General features: G+C 43.1%; 1 protein-coding gene across 5 annotated transcripts in view; it reads right to left on the bottom strand.

The window, feature by feature from the left end:
* The window catches only part of PHACTR3 (phosphatase and actin regulator 3), a 278,863-nt gene that overhangs the window by 128,358 nt on the left and 127,497 nt on the right, over positions 1–23,008 (bottom strand). For 2 of the 5 annotated variants that reach the window (XM_011992334.1, XM_011992335.1), the window contains exon 1: positions 3,424–3,649. The exons of the other annotated variants lie outside the window; for them this stretch is intronic. The gene's annotated coding sequence lies outside the window, so the exon portion shown is untranslated. Of the gene's footprint in view, positions 1–3,423; positions 3,650–23,008 lie in introns of those variants that run through there. 5 annotated transcript variants of the gene reach the window in all.

The following is a 23,008-nucleotide window of genomic DNA, read 5'->3' as shown; positions in this document are numbered from 1 at the left end:
CACCTGGGCTCACAGCCTCACTGAGCACACAGCACACCTGAGCACACACCTACCCGGCAGCCAGACACCTGGGCTCACAGCCTCACTGAGCACACAGCACACCTGAGCACACACCTACCCAGCAGCCACCTGGGCTCACAGACATCAGTTAGTGAATGTTGCGCATCACAACTGCATCGTGAAAATGCAGGTAAGCATTTTGAGGAGAGGGAGGGAGTCACCTGAGAGCATGTATTGGGACTGGAGAAACTTCCTGGAAGAGATGCCTCAAACCGAGGTGAAAAGGATGAGCTAACTGCAAACGGCTCACTAACTAGCCCAGAATCACACAGCGTTGGGTGACAGCCCTGGTTATGTGCACTAGGCTTCAAATCTCCCCAGGCGAAAAGGACTCCTGCAGGTCCCTGCTGGCCACACACCCCTGAGGGTGCCCAGACCATAGTATTACAAAGCATGGAACTCGTTCAGTTGCTTCTTGCAAACTTCAAAGGCAAAGAGACTGTGGACCTCACAATGATCCTATTCCTCCCCATTCAGATACCTTTTTAAAAATCATTACTCTCAAACTGCCTTCATGAACATGAAATATTGGAAGATCTTTGATCACAGTTCCCAGTCTAGCAAACAACCCCCCACGTGGTGGTTTAAATACACTGTTGAAACGGAGTCCTTGGGGACCACTCCGGTCTTGGCCTCAGAAATCATTTCCTGCCTCATGCATTAAGTAAACGAAATTAAAGCCTGGAAGCTCAAGTCCTTTTGGGGGTTGAAATGAACATGGGCAGGAACAGAATGAGCGAAGCTCTGCTCTATATCACATCCCAACCCTGAGGGTGCATGTTGGCTGGCCCAGGCACCACCTCTCGTGGCCAGGGATGTGCTGGCACTATGGCCAGGCAGCTGCTCAGGTCAGATGTGACTATGTCAAAGGTGTTTAGGCTCAATAAAAGGTATAGACAAGGAGGTGAGAAATCAGAGCCTTCACACACAGTGGAGAGGATGTAGACCAGGCAGCCAACACGGAAGGAGTCTGGCAACTCCTCAAATAATTCAACATCGAGTCACCATACAATGATTCTACTCCTGAGCAGACCTCGAGGACCAAGTCACCATGAGGATTTACTCCTGACCACACCCTAAAGACCGAGTCACCATATGACCATTCTTACTCCTTACCATTTCCCAAAGACCGAGTCACCATATGACCATTTGACTCCTCAGTAGACCCCAGTGACCGAGTCAACGTACGATGATTCTGCTCCTGAGCTTGCCCCAAAGACTGGGTCACCATATGACCATCCGACTCCTGAGCAGATCCCATAGAACTGAAAATAGGTGTTCACACAAAAATGTGCACATGAATATGCACAGCAGCTCTACCCATAATAGACACAAAGTGGGAAAATAACCCAAATGCCCATCAACAGATGAATGGATAAAGAGAATATGGTCTATGTACAATGGAATAGTATCAGCCCTAAAGAGGAATGACATGCTGGCAATGCCGGTGAACTTGAAAACACGGTGCTAGGTGAAACAACCCTGTCACAGCAGACCCCACACTGTACGATCCTATTTGTATGAAGTGTCCAGAGAGACAGAAAGTAGATTCGCAGTTGCCAGGGGTAGGGAAAGGGGAAGTGGGGAGTGAGTGCTTAATGGACACGGGGTTTCCTCTTGGGATGATGAAAGTGTTTTAAAATTAGACTGTGGTGCAGTTGCACAAACCCGTGAATGTAGTAAAAACCACAGAACTGTGAACTGTATAAGGGTGAATTGTATAATATGTGAATTATAGTTCAGTAAAGCCGAAAAAAAAAAAAAGAAAGAAAAGAAAAGAAAAAGAAAAAAAAGAAAGAAAACCAAGATCATCAGGGCCTGCCCACATCCTCTCTCAGGGCCATAGGCTGAGCTGATTGAGAGCCACAGGGCATCTTTCCCAACATGCCATATAGGCATCCATCTGATAGCACGTGGGACCCAGAAGCCAGGCCTGCCTCTCACAAGCTGCGGTCCTTACCGCCACCCCCACGCCCTGACCCCAGCAGAGGCTCCTCCCAAAACAAGCATGAGTATTTGCTAACCTCTCCCAAACCCCTGTGGGCTCCTCTCCCGCCATGGCTGCCCCCCAAGCCCATTCTCCATCATGTGTGGCACGCACGATGGCAAGAGTGTTCCCCTCATCCCCTGCCCATTCCAGCTGCCATTCTGGCCACTTCCCGGTCCACGGACCACGTGGAAGCAAAGAGATCCCCAGCAATGCACAGCAGGCCTTGCCATCCCGTGCTGAAACCCTCCAGCGCATCTGCCCAGCCCTGCATTAAGGATCCAATCCAAACCCCCTGAGGAGCCTCTGGCCTCACTTGGTGCCTTCTCCATCATGCTCCCTCCATTCCAGCCACACTGACTGCACAGGGCAGTCCCTGATCATGCCCTGTTTGTTGCTGCCTCAGGGCCTACCAATCAGCCACCCTCTCCTCCAGGAATACCTTCTCCCAGCACTGCCACAGTGCTGACTCCTCACCCCTGAATGCCACTGCACAGAGGTGCCAACCCTGCCCACCACATCACTGCAGTGGCTTCCTGTACCTTCCTCAGTTCAATCTGAGGTGCCACCTTGTTTTACTTTTGAGGAGGAGTCTTTCTCTGTCATCCAGGCTGGAGTGCAGTGGCAAGTTCTCGGCTCACTGCAAGCTCCGCCTCCTGGGTTCATGCCATTCTCCTGCGTCAGCCTCCCGAGTAGCGGGGACTACAGGTGCCCGCCACCACGCCCAGCTAATTTTTTGTATTTTTTAGTAGAGACAGGGTTTCACCATGTTAGCCAGGATGGTCTCAATCTCCTGACCTCGTGATCTGCCTGCCTCCGCCTCCCAAAGTGCTGGGATTACAGGTGTGAGCCACCACACCTGGCCCCTTGTTTTACTTTCTTTGGGCCACTTGTCACTCTTTGACGTCGTCTTGTGTATTTCTTTTCTTTTCTGTTGGAATACAAGCTCCTTGAGAAAAGGGACTTTGTCTGTTTGTCCAACTATTGTATGTTCACAGAGCAGCAGGGGCTCAATACATTTCAGTTGATAGCAAGTAACTCCTGTGTTCAAGTTCCTCCGTCCTCAGGATGGGAAGTCCCCAAGCAGCAGTGTCCTCCTCACGTAATCTGGTCCTTGTCACTCTCCAGCCTCCCGACTCATCACCCTTTGCTCCAACCAGACTGGCCTCATCTAGATTCCTCAGGTATCTCTAGTTTCAAGAACTTTACATGCACTTTGCCTTCTAGAATCCCCTTTCCAACTCCTGGCCTGGCAGTCTTCTACTCTGGGTAACAACTTATACTTTTCTTCCCTCAAAAGACTGTTCCCGACATCAGTGGACGAAGCTGCTTTGTGCTGCCACATCCCCCACCATCGCCCCATCATCTTGTCTCACGCAGAGCTGGGAGTCACTGGTTTCATCAGGTTTCTTGCTGGACTGACTCCTTCCAGGGGGAGGGACAGGCGTGTCTTGCCCCGCCACCTAGCAGACACAATCTCCACAAAGTCAGTCCTAGGAAGGACCTCTGGAGAGAAGAATGGTCACTGCAGATGCACCCTACACAGCCTGGGGCAGCACAGCAAGGCTTGGGCCCCACAAGCCAGAATGGACTGGGTTTGAAGGCAAGCTCTTATTAACTGTTCAAACTTGGACAAGTTACATAACCTCTCTGAGCTTCCGTTTCCTGTCATGTGCCTGTAAGAATTAAATGAGCTAACGCATAGGAAAGGGTTGACATGGTGCCTGGCAATAGCAATGTTAATAAATGTTAGCCAGCCACATCACCATCTCTATCATCCATTTTTCTAAGCACCATGGTGTACCACGGTCCCTGACACCCAGTACAGAAATCCTGGGTGAAAGTCATTCGCTTTCCAAGGACACCACAAAAAGCAAACATTTTTCAGTCTTTAATTTTCAACACAATAAATGTTCCCTTCTGAAAGCAAACGACCGAAGATGAATTAAAAAATCAGCAGTTCCTTCTGGAATCTGCGAGGACTGGGTTAGATGTTTTTAGGAGAAGTGGCCACTTTGGCAAGATTCTTAAATCCTTTTTAAGTATCTGGGGAAAAAAATGCACAGCAAACAAAATTTGGAAGAGCTGATGTACTTGGATCAAAGGAGAGGTAGGGGATTGTGTGCACCTCCGGCTTCCCCTTGAAGTGGACTTTGGCAGGAGGCCTCGGGCTGCATGAAGGAGACCAGCCCTGAGTGCGCACACTCAGACGGTAGAGTCAAGCACAGCGTTGTGCTTAGTAGGTGCTGCGTTGTGCTTAGTAGGTGCCACGTTGCGCTTAGTAGGTGCCATCAGCACCATGGTCTCTGGTGGGGCACTGTGAGATAAAATTATTGGACTACCCCCAGTAAATGCCCCCCAGTATGCAAAGGGGACAGGAATTGAGAGACAGAAGAGCCCGTGGCCTCTGCCTCAGTTTCCCACACCCGTCCGGTTGAACACCTGGATTCATTGATGGGTGGCTTCTATGTTTGTTGATCAATTACTGCGGACACAACATGGGCCTGCAGAGCCCAGGAGACCACCCTGTGAGCTATGGGCCATTTTGTACAGGCCCACCCAAAGAAACGGCGACTTTTCGGACCAGATATGCTAGCCTCTCAAGAGATGTTCTGGTCTTCAAGAGAGGACCGCGCCCCACTGCAAGGTAATTGGTCACGTGGCTCCTTCCTCGTTTGAGGTCTGCCCAGCACAGATGCCTGTTTCTTACTCATCACAGGCCTCCTATGAGCGAGCTGGAAGGGCAGGAAAACCAAGAAATGGAAACACAGGCCCCACTTTCTGGCATCTACAATATCATCTGGAAAAACAAAACGCAACCAGCAGGCATTCTGAAAACACAGAGAAAGCCTGGGCTTCAGAATGAGGAGATGCAGGCCCTCGGGCAGGCTCCATTTCTTCCTGGCCTGTGACCTTAGGCAGCCCCAGGGCCCTCCAAGCCTTTCCAGGGTCCTCGTTTGTAAAACAGGACGACGATAATGTTAACATCAGTCACACCAGTGATGAAACTGGAAGAAGAAGGGGTCACTAAAACCAATTAGTTTGGGAAGCCGAACTAATTCCCCTGAATCTTTCAAATTCCCCAATCCTTGCAGATTCCAGAAGGAACTGCTGATTTTTTTCAAGTCCAATCTTTCAAGTCAGCTAGAGATTGCACGTTCAATGCTACCATTGCCCTGGGGGAAGGTGGGCTAAAGGGCTACGGAGGCATCCTTTTGGCTGAAAGCGTAACAACCCTTCAGACTCTGGCAAATTGGAAACTCTCAGGAAGAAAAACAAAAGGTAGGAAATTCCCTTTAAGAATAAGCTAAGAGGCTGGGCGCGGTGGCTCACACCTCTAATCCCAACACTTTGGGAGGCCGAGGTGGGTGGATCACAAGGTCAGGAGTTCAAGACCAGCCTGGCCAAGATGGTGAAACCCTGTCTCCACTAAAATTACAAAAATTAGCCAGGTGTGGTGGCAGGTGCCTGTAATCCCAGCTACTCAGGAGGCTGAGGCGGAGAATTGCTTGAACCCGGGAGGGGGAGGTTACAGTGAGCTGAGATCGCACCACTGCACTCCAGTTAGGGGGCCGGGTTAGGTTTTTTTTTCAAAAAAATTTTAAAAAAAAAAACAAAAAAGAATAAGCTAAGAATAAGAGAAAGGGAATTTCGCCCCAGTGTGCAGTTTAGCAGCCTGAGAGCCCTGGGGGAGGTGGATTCTTAATTCATTCATCTGGTGTTAGCAAGGGCTGCAGACTAATTTATTTTAAAAAAAACACACAAAAAGCCTCATGGAACTGTACACTTTCACACATTAAATTTTCATAAGATCTGATGGGTTCTTGTCTGGATGAGGAATGGCTGTCAGGAGGGGCTTGCCACCACTTGAAGGTGCAGAGACGCTTTCTGGTGACAACACGCCCATGCGTAGGCCAAGCAAAACGACGCAACCATTCACAGCTGCTTGCAACACAGGATAGACATATGCCGCCATCTCCACAAGGCTGAAATATGTTGACACCCTTTTTAAAACAGAGTCATGTAAAGTGAAAAGTTGTATATTCCTCAAGGTTTTAATTTAACTTGCATTAGTCTGAACCATTTAAAACTGCCAATATTCAGCTGTCATCGACCCACAAAATTGGCAATTTCAAACAGGTCACCTTAATATAAGTCAAAAGCAGATCTCATTCTATAATGAAATATAAACAAAGATAGGAAAATGATTAAAATTATTTTGGGCCAGGCGCGGTGGCTCAAACCTGTAATCCCAGCACTTTGGGAGGCCGAGACGGGCGGATCACGAGGTCAGATCGAGACCATCCTGGCTAACACGGTGAAACCCCGTCTCTACTAAAAATACAAAAAACTAGCCGGGCGTGGTGGCGGGCGCCTGTAGTCCCAGCCTCCGGGAGGCTGAGGCCGGAGAATGGCGTGAACCCAGGAGGCGGAGCTTGCAGTGAGCTGAGATCCGGCCACGGCACTCCAACCTGGGCGGCAGAGCGAGACTCCGCCTCAAAAAAAAAAAAAAAATATATATATATATATTTTGGAGGTTTTTTTTTTTTTTTCTATATCATCAAAAGGGGCCTTTCATGATGCTGTACCTGCAAGTCTCTTTCCTCCACTTCCAGCCACTGCACACACTGGATTTGACCCTGGTAGATGGTCCAGGTGGGTGAAACCACTGGTACTGGGGCCGGAGACCGTGGAGGGGTCTTGCTGGAGCCCAGCCACAGATACTGCATCGGCATTTCCCTCCGCATTTTCCTCCTCCCCAACAGGACCAGATGGAAATGTTGGGCTGGGCAGCAGGATGCCTCATGATTCAGGGTTATTCTCAGCCACACAGCAACCAGGAGAGGAATCGGGGGCCCTGGGTGCTGTGTGGCTGAGAATGACAACGTAAGAAGTTGTCTTTCCCCGAGCAGGGCAGAGCAAGCAGCGTGAGAGGTGGGCACCCACAGTGACACAGCTGCCCAGGACCCAGGCCTGGGGGAGCCATTTCAAATCTTCCATGTGACAAGGTTTGGGGAAGACAGACAGACAAGGGAGAATCTTTTTGCCCTTGACCACCTAACTTCTGGGTTTCCCCAGCCCCTAGCTTCTAAGGATATGTGAGGAAACTACAGACCCAAGCTTCCTTCCACTTGGGACCTTTTCCAGCCTCTTAGCTGTATCTGGGAACCTGGACAGGAGGTCCACTCCAGGACATGGAGCTACCACCACAAAGGACATAAATCTGTCTACAATGAAACTGAAAGACTGTGGATGATAAATGAATACATTTGAGTGCTTCAGCAGAGATTTAAGTGCCTTGAATTTTTGCAGAGGTTTTCTTAGACTTCAGACTTCTTAAAAATGCCATTCTGGAGGAATAGTCGAAAAAACCACACCTTTATATAGCAAAGTCATTTTTGTTAAGCAAGTAATTTTCTTCTTTAGAGATCTGTAACAAGGAACAGATCTCTATATCATGGTTTATGCCAGCCCCAGGAAGAACACAGGCTGGAGGGGGGTTTCCAGTGGGGATTCCAGCTTCACCCCAAGCATGTGCGAGGCTGTGAGTGAGCTGCTCTGCCTCTCTGAGCACGAGTGTCCCAAGCCCTAGAACCTGAGTGATAATGCTATCCCCCTTACAGAGCTGTTGTCACAATTAAATGAGATAAAGCACTCAGGACAGTGCGGCAAATGTGAATTAAGTTAGCCAATGGGATAAGTTCAGTGGATTTCATCCGTGTCAGTATCCCAGTTAGGTGTGTATATCCTAGTTTAGCATTGGGGGAAAATTGAGTAAAGGGTACACAAGATGTCTCCCTGCCATTTCTCATAGCTGCATGCACATCTACAATTATCTCAACAAAAATTTCAATTTCAAAAAGTCACCCAGTGCTGTTTTCATTATTAAGATCATTAATTCTGCCAAAAAGGATACACTAAATAAACACTCAAGGGCTCTTTCAATTTTTCATGAATCCAAGAAATTATTTTTATGTACTGTTTATGTTGGAAACAAAATGAATGTAGGAATAAAACAACTTCTTAAAACAATCTTAATGCAGTAAATCTATTTAATTTTTGTGTTTCTTTATGAGCATAATAAATTTCAATTGCACTTCATCCATCCATTAATTCACTCATTCATTCATTCATTCATATATTTTACCAACACTAAGAGAGCACCCAGTGCTGGGCATGGGGACCCATCGGGGAGAATGATAGACTCAGCCTTCGTCTATACTTGTGTTTTTTGCCTATTAATGGCCTTCTGGAACCCTTTAGAAAAGAAAGGAATGCACATTTATTGAGCACCTACTGTGTGCCTGGTCTTGCACTGGGCACAAGAGTATCATTGGTGAGTAGAAGAGTTGCAAATTTTTTCATCATGAAGCCCGCAATTTGGTGGCAACAAACGACATTAAAACAAAAATAATCACACACATAAATGTGTGAATTATGAACATGTAAATGCTAGGAGAGAAGAGCATGGGGGCTCTGAGCCTAGGGGACTGGAGAATCTCCTTTAAGCCCAGGGGACCAAGAAAGTCCTCTCTAAAGAAGTGACATTAATAATGAGCAGTACTCTCAGATGAAGAGTGAAGGGAAGAGGGCTGGGTGCAGTGGATCACACCTGTAACCTGGGGGGCTGAGGTGTGTGAATCATCTGAGGTTGGGAGTTCAAGACCAGCCTGGGCAACATGGTGAAACCCCGTCTCTACTAAAAACACGAAAATTAGCCAGGTGTGGTGGCACACACCTATAATTCTAGCTTCTTGGGAGGCTGAGGCACAAGAATCACTTGAACCAGGGAGGCAGAGGTTGCAGTGAGCTGAGATCAAGATTGCACCACTGCATTCCAGCCTGGGTAACAGAACGAGACTCTGTCACACACACATACACACATACACACACACGTGCGCGGTGAAGGGAAGAGCAAAGCAGGGGCAGGGAACCTCATTGCGGAAGGTCCTGAAGCAATGCTGGGTGGGGTACATTCAGGAGACTGAAAACATGGGGTGGAGTCCTGGAGTGGAGTGAGCACTGTGCGCCAGAGGAGGGGCAGGGCCAGCACACAGGGACCCAGAGCTCACAGCCAGGTGCATGGACACACACTCTCAAACTGGAATAGAAAACACTCCTTGGTCCAGAATGTGACCTCCTAGAAGGAAGGCATGTGTGTTTCCTTAACGGCTGCAGTGTCTGGTGTGCTACAAACATTTAAGATATTTTTTGCTGAATAAATAAATATACAAATGAATCATTTTCACTAGGAGAAAATATGGACAGGCACCTCTGCTTCTACCTTTAACATTTTTTTCTTAATTTGCAACCTTATGTAAAGGATGTCACCTCTTCTAAACATTTGAGTATCTGCTGAAGGATGTACGGGCCCCACAGTAAATTCCTCCAAGCTCTCAAGGAGGAAATAATACCAGTCTTAAACAAGTCTCAGAGAGAATAAAAAACATGAGGGAATCAATTTTAAGAGGCCAGCATAATCTTAATACCAAAGCCAGAAAAAAGGCATCACTAGAAATGAAAAAGACAGGCCTATCTTTCATGACCATAGATACAGAAATCCTACAGAAAACATTAGTAAACCAGAGGCAGAGAAATGCAGAAAGACAAAACATGGAAAACAAGTTAGGTTTATTCTCAAAATGCAAGATTAGCTTGACATTTAAAAATAATCAGTGGAAATCACCACATTAACAGAATAAATTAGAAGTAAAGTTATATGATCACTTCCACAAATATAGAGATAGCATTTGATAAAACTCCTAACCCATTTATGATTAGAAACTGCCAGCAGATTAGGAATAAAAGGAAATGTCTTTAATTTCATGAGGAATATATACAAAAAACCTATTGCAAACCCATACTTAAGGATGAAATATTCAAATCTTTCCCTCCAAGATTGGGAATGAGACAAGAATGTCTTTATTTAAAATTGTATTAGAGATTTTAACCAGTACAACAAGGACTAAAATGTTTAAGGATTGGAACGGAAAAAATGAAGCTTTCCTTTTTTTCTCCAGAGAAATGTTTTTAGAAAATCCAAAATAATCTTAATTAGAATAATTTAGCAAGTTTCTTACATAGGAAGTCCATATACAAAAATAAATTGTATTTCTATATGCCAGAACCAAAGAATTAGAAAATTATATTTAAACGAGATAACTTAAATGTCATTAAAGCAGCATAAAATACTCCAGAATAAATCTAGCAAAAGATGTGCATAAGGCCTATACATAGAATGCATTATTGAGAAAAAAGAAAAATAGCCTAAATACAAGGTGGGATATACCACGTTCACAGAACAAATTACTGAATGTTTTAAATATTTTATTTGTTTCTAAATTGACCCACAAGTTCAATGTAATTCCAATCCAAATTACAAAAGTTTATGTGTATGTGTATAAATTAATTCAAATTTTTATATAGAAATGTCTAGAACCAAGAATGACTAAGATGATCTTGAAGAAAAAAACAAAGCAGTAGGATTTCCACTATCAGATATCATGACTGATTTTAAATCTCCAACAACTATGATGATGTGCTATTGGTGCAAGGGTGGACAGGCTGATGGGACAGAACATGGAGCCCAGAAATAGACCCACACAGTTGTACTGACTGATTTATAAGAAAGGGAACACAGCTGTGCAGTAGGAAAAGAATGGTCCTTTCACCAAATGGTGGAGGATCAATGGGATATCCATATGGGAAAATTGATTCCTGATCCCTCCCTCATACCATACATAAAATTGATTCTGATTCCAAATTTCAGAGCAAAACCAATAACACTTCTAGAAGAAAACAGGAGAAAAGCTGTATGGTTTGTGGGTAGGCAAATACTCCTTACATAAGATACAAAAAGGAAAAAAGATTGCTAAATGGACCTACATTAAAATTAAATATTTCTTTTCCTGAAAAGATATAATTAAGTGAATGTAAAGGCAAAGCACATTGAGGAACTTCAACCAAAGACTCATATCCAGAATATATATTTTTTAAATTTCTAGAATTCAATTTTTAAAACTTTCAAAAAACTGAACAGGTACTTCATAAAGAAGACATACAAATAGCCATGAAAAAATAAAAAGGAGCTCAGCCTCATTCATTTTCAAGGAAATACCAATTAAACCACAATGCAATATTTCCATACAAGTACCATGATGGCTAAAATGTTTCAAAAAAGCTGACAGTATCAAGGGTGGGGGAGATTAAGAGCAACTAGAACTTCCATGCTGCCGTGGGAGTTGACCCTGGTTCAAACATTTTGGAATACTGTTTCACAGTATCTACTAATGCCAAACATATGCAAGCCATATGACCCAGCAATTCTTTACCAAAAAAGGAGGAAAAAAAAAAAAGCAAAAGACAAAAACAAGCTCAAGAAGGTTACCAGAGGTATCACTCATAACAGCCAAATACTAGAAATAACGCAAATGTTATTAACAGTAGAATGGATAAATTGAGAATATATTCACACAATGGAATACTATACAGCAAAGAAAATGATGAAATATTGTCACACTCGGTAACATGGACCAACCTTAGAAATGTAATGTTGAACAAAAGAAGACAGATACAAAACATTACATATTGTTCAGTTCCAATTGTGTAAGACTCAAAAACAAGTAAAACTAATCAAGACAATGTAAATTAAGACAGTGGTTCTCTTTGGGGATACCTGGGTGGAGGTACACAAGAGGACTACTGGGCTGTTTTGTTATGTGAGGGTCATAATCAATAAATTTTTTTACATTAAAAGAAACCTGTCTATTGAACACCTGCTCTGTGCAAAGTAATGTCCTATGCCTAGTAGAAAACACAAGAAGTATCAGATACATCCAGGAATCAACTTAAGTGTTAAAATGTAGATAGAAAAACAAACTCAAGTGGTTGGAATTTCTCTGGGCCTCTGTAGACCCTCATGAATGTAAACAGATGCCCACAAAGGCACACATTCAATAGGCACGCAGGAGAGCTGTTTTCCCACCTCCACCCTGATTCAAAATGAGAACTCAGACCCCAGACCCTGTTGTGAGAAACGAAACAACTTCACTTTGTTCATCCAAGGTCTCCTTCCAGGCTGATCCAATATTATTTTATATCTCAACAGAATGTTTTGGGTTGAAAATAGAAATGAGAGAATACAGAAATTAGAATGATAATTTTTTGGTTTGAAATCAAAAGTAAATCATTTTTCAAGAGTAAATATAAATGGGCTACTGGAAAAAAAGTCTTCATTAATGTACTAAATGTCTGGTAATTACAAACAACACTGGAAGTTAAATTAACTTGGGTTGAAGCTGAGAAACACAAGCCAATTAAATACAGCATATATTTCTTTCCTAAATTTAATCAAATAATACACCTGATTATAGGTTGTCTAAAAATACAAGTCACCCAGAAAATGACCAGAAAGAAATTATCAACATAACAAATGTGTTTTCAGTGAATTCTATCTAGTCAATGCTATGATGGGCTATGCTACGGGGAATGTGTAGTTGATTAGGACAACTTGAGTCCTGTCCTCAAGAAGCTCACAGTGAGCTGAAGAGTTAAAGGTGTTTGCAACAGTAACTGGAACGCTTGAGAGTGTGCAAAGTTTTCACTGAGAGGGGACCATAGTATAAAAAAATGACAAGGAAAAGTATCTAACAGACCTGAAAATGTATCTCAAAGCTATAATAACCAAAACTGCATGGCCATGGTGGAAGTGTCATTACTCAGATCATGGGTGCATCTACATGAAATATGGGATAGGTTAAGTCAAGAAGAACAAAAGCACCATAAACTAATGGGAAAAACGTCTCTCAACAATGCGATGCATAGCAGAATCATAATCAGATATTTGGGGAAAAGTCACATTGGAAATATTTCATACTTCCACTAAGATAGATTTCAGTTTAATTTGAAAAGTACAATTGTAGAAAATCTAGGGAAAAAAACTGATTCAGAGTTAAGATAAAATTTTTAAGCTTAAAGGAAATAGAACCAATCAAGAACAAAAGAATGCCTAGTCCAAATTACATAAGAATTTTAAAAACTTTTCATTCAAAATCCATATAAAAAAGTCAAACAACGAACTCTGGAATATGTTCTCAATCAATGAAAAAAACAAAGTCCTTAATATATAAAGACCTCTTTAAAATGAGCAAGAAACACAAAAGCCTCCTCTTCCCTTACCCCCACTGAAAAGAGTACAAATGTTTTCAATAGTTTTCAGAAGAAAAAATATAGCAGTAAACAACTGAAAAAAGAAAATTAAACTCTACATGTTACCCCAAAAGAAACAAATTAAATACAGACTATCCCTGACTTACAATGGTTCTATGTAACACTTTTCAACTTTACAATGGCGTGAAACCATTGCAATTTTGACAGAGTAAATAGTATCTGATAAATTATATGAGATATTCAATAGTTTATTATAAAATAGGCTGTGGTAGATGATTTTTGCCTAACTGTAAGCTAACATAAGTGTGCTGAGCACATTTATCGTAGGCGAGGGTATGATGGTCAGTAGATTAGGTATATTAAATGCATTTTTGACATGATACTGTCAACTTAAGATGAGTTTATCAGGACAAAACCCCACTGTAAGTTGAGGGGAATCTGTAATGAGTTTCCATTTTTGCCAAACTGGTAGTTGATTTCTTAAAACTCAGCTCATCAAATTGGAAAAGATTTGGAAAGATAAGCTTACAGTACATATGGGAGTGAAAACAAATACCACCTTCCTGAGAAAACGTTTGGCAATGTGTGTTAAGAGCTTAAAAGAGTTTACACTGTTCAAAAATACTTATATTCATACATATATAATCAGAGATAGAGACAAAGCCTTATGCACAAGAAAACAATGTAAGCAAACAAACAGTAAGAGGAATGTTTACATAATTGTAGAAGAGAGGTAGAACAGAATTTCAAGTATCCAGTGAAAATTATGTATTTGAAAAACATTTAATGATACCAAAAAATTTTCAAGACGCACACTATATTTAAAATTGGGATATGTAATTATATATACGATATGGTATCAGTATTATAAATATTTTCTGTATGTATGTATACATGAAAAAAGATGAATGGAAATATGCAAATATTCGTAGTGATTAACTCTGGCTGATACGACTGGGAAAGACTTTTATTTTATTTATAAATATTCTATAATGAGTGTGCAATACTCTCAGACTCAAAAAGAAAAAGGACTTTATTTTTTTCCCCAAAAATCTTTCTGAAGGTGTAGCATTTGAACCGGACATTGAGGGGTGGGTAGGATCCTGACAGGTGGAAAAGAACATTCCCATAAAGGAAGGTATGATGCAGAAACAGCAAGAAGTGGGTGAGGGGGCGAGGGAAAGCCATGGTAAGAGAGGTGAGGAAGAAAAGGGAGGAGGAGGCCTGGAAGAGGCTTGAATGCCAAGGTAAAGGCTAATGAAGATGAAGATGCAGTTGGAAGTTACGGAGTCACTGATGCTGCTGTTCATTAAAATGGCAGAAGGGAAGGCTCTGTAGAAAGAGGTCAAGTGTCTTCAGGAACCACACATGAATTTAAAAGCAAGTAAGCTGGTTAAAAATAGTGAGAAATTTGAAAGTATGTCCTGCCTTTTAAACGGCATAGCCAGTGAACTCAGCGGCTGTGGTCCCCATTTTGGTGGTTACGATGATGCTTTGAGCCCCAGCTTGACCTTATCTCTACCTCCCAAGAAACAAAACAAGCTTCGAAAACCAGAACCCAGTTACAATCCAATGAGGATCATTAACATTTCATGTCTGACAGCCCCATCCTTCCTGAGGTCTGCTTAGAGCCTGGGAGACTCCTGGTGTGGGATAAAAAGTAGGAGAGTGGGATGAGTAAATGAGGCCACATCTATCTTTTCCATTCTTGTTTACAATACCTGAATAAATGGGGCTTTCTGTGCTTGTTAAGGTAAGCCTTTTGATTCAAAAACTATAGGGGTGAACTAGAGAGGATTTAAATAAATCTTTCCAGAAACAAATCTGCAAAAATAGAAAGACCTCAAGCTAGGAAGACCTGAGCAACAACCCTGACTTTGCCACTTACCAACACCTTCCCTGAGACCCGATTTCTTCCTCTGCCAACTCAGGAATGTCAGAACACAACAGGTTCTGCTAAAGGACCAGATGACACAATATACATGACCCCATAAATGGCCATGTCCCATATCACTACAAGTACCCCATAAGCTGCACTTCAGAGATGCCAAGGGATGGTTTTATCTAATCAAGGAAGGCCCCGAGACTGACTCAGCAGAATAGAAAGTGCCGAGTCAATCTCAGGAAACTAATATTCCACTGGCACCAACTTCCCCAACACCAGCCAGGATTCCCATCAGGTCCTTCATGCGTCCTGGACAAAGGGGAGGCTCAAGGCATGATAAATCTAATTTCTTCCTAAAACATACTAAGGACAATTCCTACTCCCAAGTAGGTGCTAACTCTCACATTTGAAGTCACCAAATTGCCCTTCCTAAGATGAAGGTAACAAACTACTCTCTTTATTCTGTAATATAACCAGTACTTCTTGGAAAGTGCCTATGCAGAAAACAGGGTCTGGCAAAAATAAAAGAGAATTCAGAACTTCAAGGTTTCATAAGATTGGAAAACCCCCCTGGCTTCTTAGAACCAATGAGAAAAGCAACAAAAGAAAGCCAAAAAGTCTTTAAGTGGCAAAGGGTGGTTTAGAATTGGTCTGCTGTCACACCTATGGTTAAAAATCCCAAGTGGATTGATGTGGTGTTAGCAAACTAGGACAAAATTCATCAGCAAAGGGGCCATGGTTATAGCTCTTCTACGGGAGCCTGACAAGATCTTAGATCTATGGAAAGGGTACATCTCAAAAAAAACCAAAAAATTGTACATGTGGTTTTGGCAGATGAAGCCAACTGGGACCAAAAAAGTTTTGAGATTTATATTGTCCAAGCCATCACCAGACTGAATAAAAGAGACTGAGTGTTGTAGAAAATAATCCTTGGATCTCCATTTTTCTAGGCTGAGACACCTGCTCATACTCTATGAAGAGCATGTCTTCCAATATCTTCTTTTGATTCAGCCAGCAAGGATAACCAGAAAGGGAAGACTTCAGAAAGGTGGCACTAAAGCCAATGAAGAAGGCCAATGAAGACGGAAGGTAGTCCCACAGAGCCAAATCAGGCCTAATCAAGGAACTCTCTTTCCCCCAGAGAAGGGAATGTCACTGTATCTTCATGTGAGAACTTCAGGGGAGTAACCATTTGGCAGTCCATCGTCCCTTTTCTGAACTTTTACCACAGTTATCCTATCCCTGTTTCACCATTAAATCTTAGGTGTTTGATGGTGGGGGGCAGATCACTTGTCATAAGTCTCCGAATCAAGAAGAGCCATGTCCAACCATGATGTAAAGATAATGATTCGTCACTCAAAGATCCTAGACACTGAGCTGTGAGTAGTGACTGAGTGGGACTTTGGGGCTGTCTCCTGTGAAGTAGGACCTAAATATCTGGGGACCAGTAGGGCAACCGAAAGCAGACTCTATTGACTCACAAATGTTCTGTGCCTCTCAGCGGGAGGGAATTACACATCCCCACCTGCAGAACCCAGGCCTGCACATGGGACTTAGTCTGGCCAACTGAATAGGAGTGGAAGTGGCATCTGCCCCTTCTGGGTGGATGCTTTCCCAGCCAAGGCACAGTTCTCCACGCTCCCCGTTCCTGCCTCTGTGATTGTGGAAGATATGTCGACGTGGTGCCTCGGTCCAGCTGGTGTCCAGAGAACTTCCATAAGCAGCTATCCCATGATCAACATGTCGAATTAGAGAGACACAGGCACCATGGTTGTGAGCCCCTCAAAAGTCCAGATCACTAGAGCAGCATGTGCCCAGCTTATCCTGATGAACTCCCCGCTCCCCATCTGCCGCCCATTGGCTTGGACGGAGCTGACTCTTCGATCAGCCACCCCAGTGACCCAGCTATACAGACAGACCCAGGCCTGGCCAATCAAATCAGAGCATCACATGTCACTGATTGGCTTGAGAATCGATTCCAGGACATTTTATGGAACTGTCAGGAAAATTTTTAAATGTGTTTTCCCGGGTTAGTCCATTCCACATTGTTAAAAAGGAACACCTGAGAATGGGTGGGTAATTTACAAAGAAAAGAGGTTTAGTTGGCTCATGGTTCTGCAGCTTGCACTGATGTCTGCTTCTGGTAAGGGCCTCAGGAAGTTCCACTCATGGTGGAAGGTGAAGGGGGAGCAGGCACATTCGATGGCAAGAGTGGGAGCAAGAGCCAGGCAAGGCGGCTCACGCCTGTAATCCCAGCACTTTGGGAGGCCGAGGTGGGAGGATGGCTTTTTGCTCAGGAGTTCAAGACCAGCCTGGGCAACATGGTTAAACCCTGTATCTACTAAAAATACAAAATTAGCCAGGCATGGTAGCATGCACCTGTAGTCCCAGCCACTCAGGAGGCTGAAGCAGGAGAATTACTTGAACCCAGGAGGCAGGGGTTGCAGTGAGCCGAGATTGTGCCACTGCACTCCAACCTGGGTGACAGAGAGAGACTCCATCCAAAAAAAAAAAAAAAAAGTGGGAGCAAGAGAGAGAGAGAAGAAGGGAGGCCCCAGACTCTAGCTACCAACTGTCAGGAACTCATCACCATGGGGAGGGCCCCAAGCCACTAGGCCCCACCTTTAACACTGGGGATTACAAATCAGCAGGAGATTTAGAGTGAACAAACTTCCAAACTCTATCACCAAGTAAAGATTGCTAAGCTTTGAGAATATGAGCCAGGGGCTCTACACAGTCATTTCCTCCCTTGTGGGGAGAACACGCTGGGGGATGAAGCCAAATCAGATGGACACAGAGTCAGGCACAAGAGAGCACAGCCCTACTGGCGTGGTCCACACCACCGAATGCAGCCGCCTGCCTGAGGCCCTCAGCTTTTCAGTAACCAATCAACACCTCTCTTCATTTACACCAGTTCAAGTCAGACTTTTTTTTTTTCCTGTACTCTTTACTAAAAGATTCTTTGTGCTAACAGATTTCATATTCTCTTTGTTTCATATTCTCTAACAATTCTTTCTATTGTTAGAAAACAGTAAGACATTTCTAGAGAAGCACTGAGGATAAAGTCCACAGATGATGTGAGGACTTGACAGGTAGAGGGGGTTTTAAACCCAGGAGAGAAAGCAGGTTGCCTCCTCCTCAATCGCAAAGGAAAGAACCAAGAGCCCAGACCCCAGGGAACCAGGCTGGGCATGGTTTCCCTGCTGTGTGTCTAGTCTGGGTGCTCAAACAGAAGGTCCTCTGGTTGTTCTGGCTTTTCATGTATGTGTGTGACCATGTGTGTTCATATTCTAAGCAAAAACACAAGATTGGAACAAGCAAAGCAGAACAAAACCCCTCCTTTCCCCAATTAACAGCTCTTGAGGAGAGGACTCAATTATCTTTACAGGCATAAGCTTAACGACCATGAACACTAATGTGATCCAAGCAGGAACCCGGAACAGCACTGGCTCCTGGGAGCTGGGTGGGTTGATGAGCAGCCTCCAGGCCCACCCACCTAGATGGGGTCACGGTGCCATGTGTCCCTATTCCCACCTTTGCAAAAGTCTCCAGAAAACACTGGCCACATTGAATCAGAGAGACACAGAAAGGAACACACAGTTGAAACGTGCTGCGGTTTGGTACCTCTCTGTCATTTCCTAATTTGTTTATGCAGCGTCCTAGACCTCACTTGCCCTCTGAGTGGCCTTACCAGACTCTTCTCATTAACTAGGACAGAGTCCCACAGTCTGAAACTCCGAAATCAACCCTATTGTCCTTTGCAGAAATCCAAATACTACAAGCCAGAATGGGAAAAGTTCGAGTTGGTCAAGGAATTCAGAGGAGGCCGGTGGGGTCTCACTGTCACTGTTTTCATCTAGAGGCCATTAAGTTAATTATGTGAGAAACTTGGTTGCACAATAAAAGTTAAAGCCTATTGCACAATTCTTCTGGAAGGTCACCTGTTGACTTGGAATCGGTGCTTTGGAAGGTGGCGTGGGCTCCTTCTGCTCACTGGAGCTCTGACCTCTGAGTCAACCACACCCCCAAGGTCTTCATCCACCACTTGGCTCAAAGAGTAACTGGACACCCAGGGAAGATCCTCATCCCTCCTCAGGCTCAAAGGCCAAGCATGAGGGGGCCACCACCAACTCCTCTCACAGCAAAGCAGAAAGACCAGGATTCCAGCAGCCCTTTATTATTGGGCCCACAGCCTGCAGGAAGGGAAGGGACAGTGAGAGGTTCAACAGACAAGCCTTCTCCACAGAGAGAGGGCAGCAGAACTGCCCTTAAACCAGGAGTGTCTCGGCTCAGGGGCACTGTGAGCCCCATGGAAACATTTCACAGGAAGCACCCCTTTCATTTTTCACCCTTTGAGCAGTTGATGAACCAATCTACACTCAGAGAACTGAAGAGAACCAACTTGAAAACTATTTTAAATACTAAGAGAGTATTTAACATAAATATTAAATAATAAGTAATAAGATAAATACTAAGAGAGTAAGATGAATCACTCTTTTAAGGTTACAAAATGAATGAATCCAAATTAGTATTTCTTTTTAATGTTAGCAAAATCACCAGATTGTTTAACAGGAAACAAAAATCTCATCTGCAGTAACCAATGCAAAATATTAACATATAGGAATAAAACTCATGATAAATTGTTGGGCTCCCTGAGAAGAAACCATAACAGTTAAACTTAGAATTATATTGACTTTAAAATTCTCAAATACTGGCCAGCAGCAGTGGCTCATGCCTGTAATTCCAGCACTTTGGGAGGCTGAGGCGGGTGGATAACTTTTTGCTCAGAAATTGGAGACCAGCCTGGGCAACATGGCAAAACTCTGTCTCTACCAAAACTACAAAAAGTAGCTGGCATGGTGGTACACACCTGTAATCCCAGCTACTCGGGTGGTTGAGGCAGGAGATTTGTTTGAACCCAGGAAGTGGAGGTTGCAGTGAGCCCAGATGGCACCACTGCACTCCATCCTGGGCGACAGAGTGAGACCCTGTCTCAAAAAAAAAAAAAAAGTCTTACATACTAGGACAGACATATACTAGGCTTTTGAATGGGATTACTCAATTTGGTAAAAATATCAGTTCTCCAAAATGATTTTATAACTTTTATGGAATTCTCACTGTATTTTATAATCTGATCTAACTCATAATATTGTTCTTGTAGCATATATATAATAGAATGGCTCCCAAAATTGAAAAAATATATAATGAAGGAGGTATTTGGCTGGATATCAGAATATATAGTACAACTATAGTTGTCAAAACAGTTAATATGAAGACATGACAGATCCAGACAAATAAAATAAAAAGTCCAGAAAGAGAATTTAGTATAATGTAAAAAATGGGAATACTATAAGATGTGCATTTCCAATCAGTGGCAAAAAAAAGAAAAAAGAAAAAAGGACTCTTCCCAGGATAGTGCTGAGTCACTGGGCTACCCAGAACGGTCAGGAAGCTACATCTCACATTCAAATGCATGTCCCATGAGCTGAAGTGGAAAGAAAAGGAACCTACAAGAAAGGCAGAAGAAAATAATGGGTAACTAACTTGGTGATGGAGACCTTCTTAAGTATAGGAGCAATTAATGAAGCCTTAAAGCAAAAATACTAAATTTCACCTAACAATTTTTCAAACTTCTGAACATGAAAACATACCATAGCAAAATCAGAATGCTACCAAGAAACTAGGGACAACACGTCTAATGTAGACAACAAAAATACATCATTGCAAGAGGACCCTTAAAGCCACTCTTAATGGGGACATAAAAGGAGAGGTCATTTTATTCCTTGCCGATGGGAAGGCCACTTGGCCCCTTCTCTCTTGAGGGTTACTTAGCAAAAGTGTATGGAAGTCTTTAAAGTGTTCAGGCCCTTTAACCCAAGAATTTCACTGCTAAAGATTTTTTGTAAAGAAATGAATGAAGATGGTTTCAAAGATTCCAGTGCGAAGGGGCTTTCCAACACAACTTTTCATACCACAAAAAAACAGCCCACTATTTAGAAATCCCGTGTTCGAAGAAAAATTTAAGAATGAGAAATTGCTGGTGGGACACAAAATCAAATACAGAGAACTATTTAAACTTTGAAATATGTGACACACATATATTTAACTTTCATTCAGTCAGTAAATTGGCACTAAGTGTCTTCTCAGGAGTACTCTGTATAGAGCAATAAGCACGACAGACAAGAACTCTGACCGCGTTGAGTTTTCAGTCTGATGAAATTACACACCCCCCCCCAAGGAAATACACCAAAATATTAATGATATCTGGAGTAACTATGGGTAAAAATTATTTTATTTCTTGCACTGGTCTGAAAATGTTTATCATGCACATGTCTTATTTTCATAATTGGAATAAAACTTTGGTTTAAAATCTCACCATTTTCTACCCAGAATACAAACCTTCCCCCTATAAAATTATACAACGATCTCACTAGTGTGTCTATAAAGCCATGCTTCCCCTGGGGCTGGTTGTGCATTATCTGAAGGTGCTTTCCTTGAAAATAATTTCCTTTGTTAAAAGCAAACAAAAATGGGCAAGGAGAAAGAATATGAGACAATGATATGACTACTATATTTGAAAAATCTAAATGACCTTTCAAAAGACTTAGACTTAAAATAAATGCATGACTCAGGAACAAGTGATCCCAATGACTAAACGTCCTCATAAAAATACCTTTAAAACATCCCTAACTGTAGATAATTCACCATACAAAAAAAAAAAAAAAAGGCTACTCATGCTTGGAAATACTGACAACAAAATGGGAATTATGTCGGCAAGTTTCAGGACCTGTTCAAAACTAACATATTTATGATGCTTATCTGTGCCTCAGGAATGGAGAATGGCAGAATCAACATAAACACCTTTCAAATGCTAGAATAGATGAAGAGGAAGGGAGAGAAGCAGCATTTAAAAGAGGATCTCTTTGAAATTGATTCTTGCAACAACATGCTTGTTTAGAATAATACAACACTGTCAGCTCCATCTTGGACTCCATAGGGAGGGCCATGTAAACAAAACTCGAGCAAAAGCTACAAGAACACACACCATGGTCCCACCCAGGTCCAAAATACAGGCTGCCAGAGACATAACCCTCATCACTGGAGATGTGCTTTTCCTGGTTTCTTCTCTCTTTTCATGGATGAATGCAATCTGTGTAGATGGAAAGCCATCAACTTGAAAAGCACCGGAGTAGTCAGACTAATCAATCCATCATTTACTTATCCAGAAAATATTCTGTGAGGCCCCAGGCACTGTTCTAGGGCTAGGATACAGCCAGGGATAAGCCAGATGTGGTCCCTCCCTCTGTGGAGCCGACATTCCAGAGGTGGGGGACAGACGATGGCCAACTAAACAGACAAGGTCATTTCAGAGAGTGAAAAGTGCAAGAAAGGAAATCCCAAGAGGAGTCTGTGAGGTGCATTTGCCTGGCAGCATGCAGCCCTTTCAGTAGAGTGGTCAGGGAGGACTTCTTAGAGGATGTGACATTTCAGCTGAGATCTGGACAGTGAGAAAACTTGGGGTGAGGGTCTTCTGAATAAAAAGAAGAAGAAAGGATGAAGGTGCAGGATCCAACATGGTGCACAAAAGAACAGGAAGGGGGCTGGACGGTCCGCAGAGTGAGGAAAGAAGATGGAGTGGGAGAGGAGGCCAGACAGGGAGGTGATGATGGTGGGTCCAGGCCATTTGGGTCCAGGTCAGGAGCACATCTGAATGACCTGCTAAGAGCAATGAGATTCACGTATGAAACTATTTGGAAAATATTGAAAAATGACCATATGCCAAAAACTGGGATGAAGCCAAGATGTCCTTCCACAGGTAAACGGATAAACAAACTGTGGTACACCCCGACAATGGAATATTAAGCAGCAATAAAAAGAAATGAGCTATCAAGACAGGAAAGACGTGG

The sequence above is a fragment of the Mandrillus leucophaeus genome, unplaced genomic scaffold (assembly GCF_000951045.1).
Source record: "Mandrillus leucophaeus isolate KB7577 unplaced genomic scaffold, Mleu.le_1.0 Scaffold41, whole genome shotgun sequence".
Lineage (NCBI taxonomy): Eukaryota > Metazoa > Chordata > Mammalia > Primates > Cercopithecidae > Mandrillus > Mandrillus leucophaeus.
This window is presented reverse-complemented; position numbering and strand designations above follow the sequence as displayed.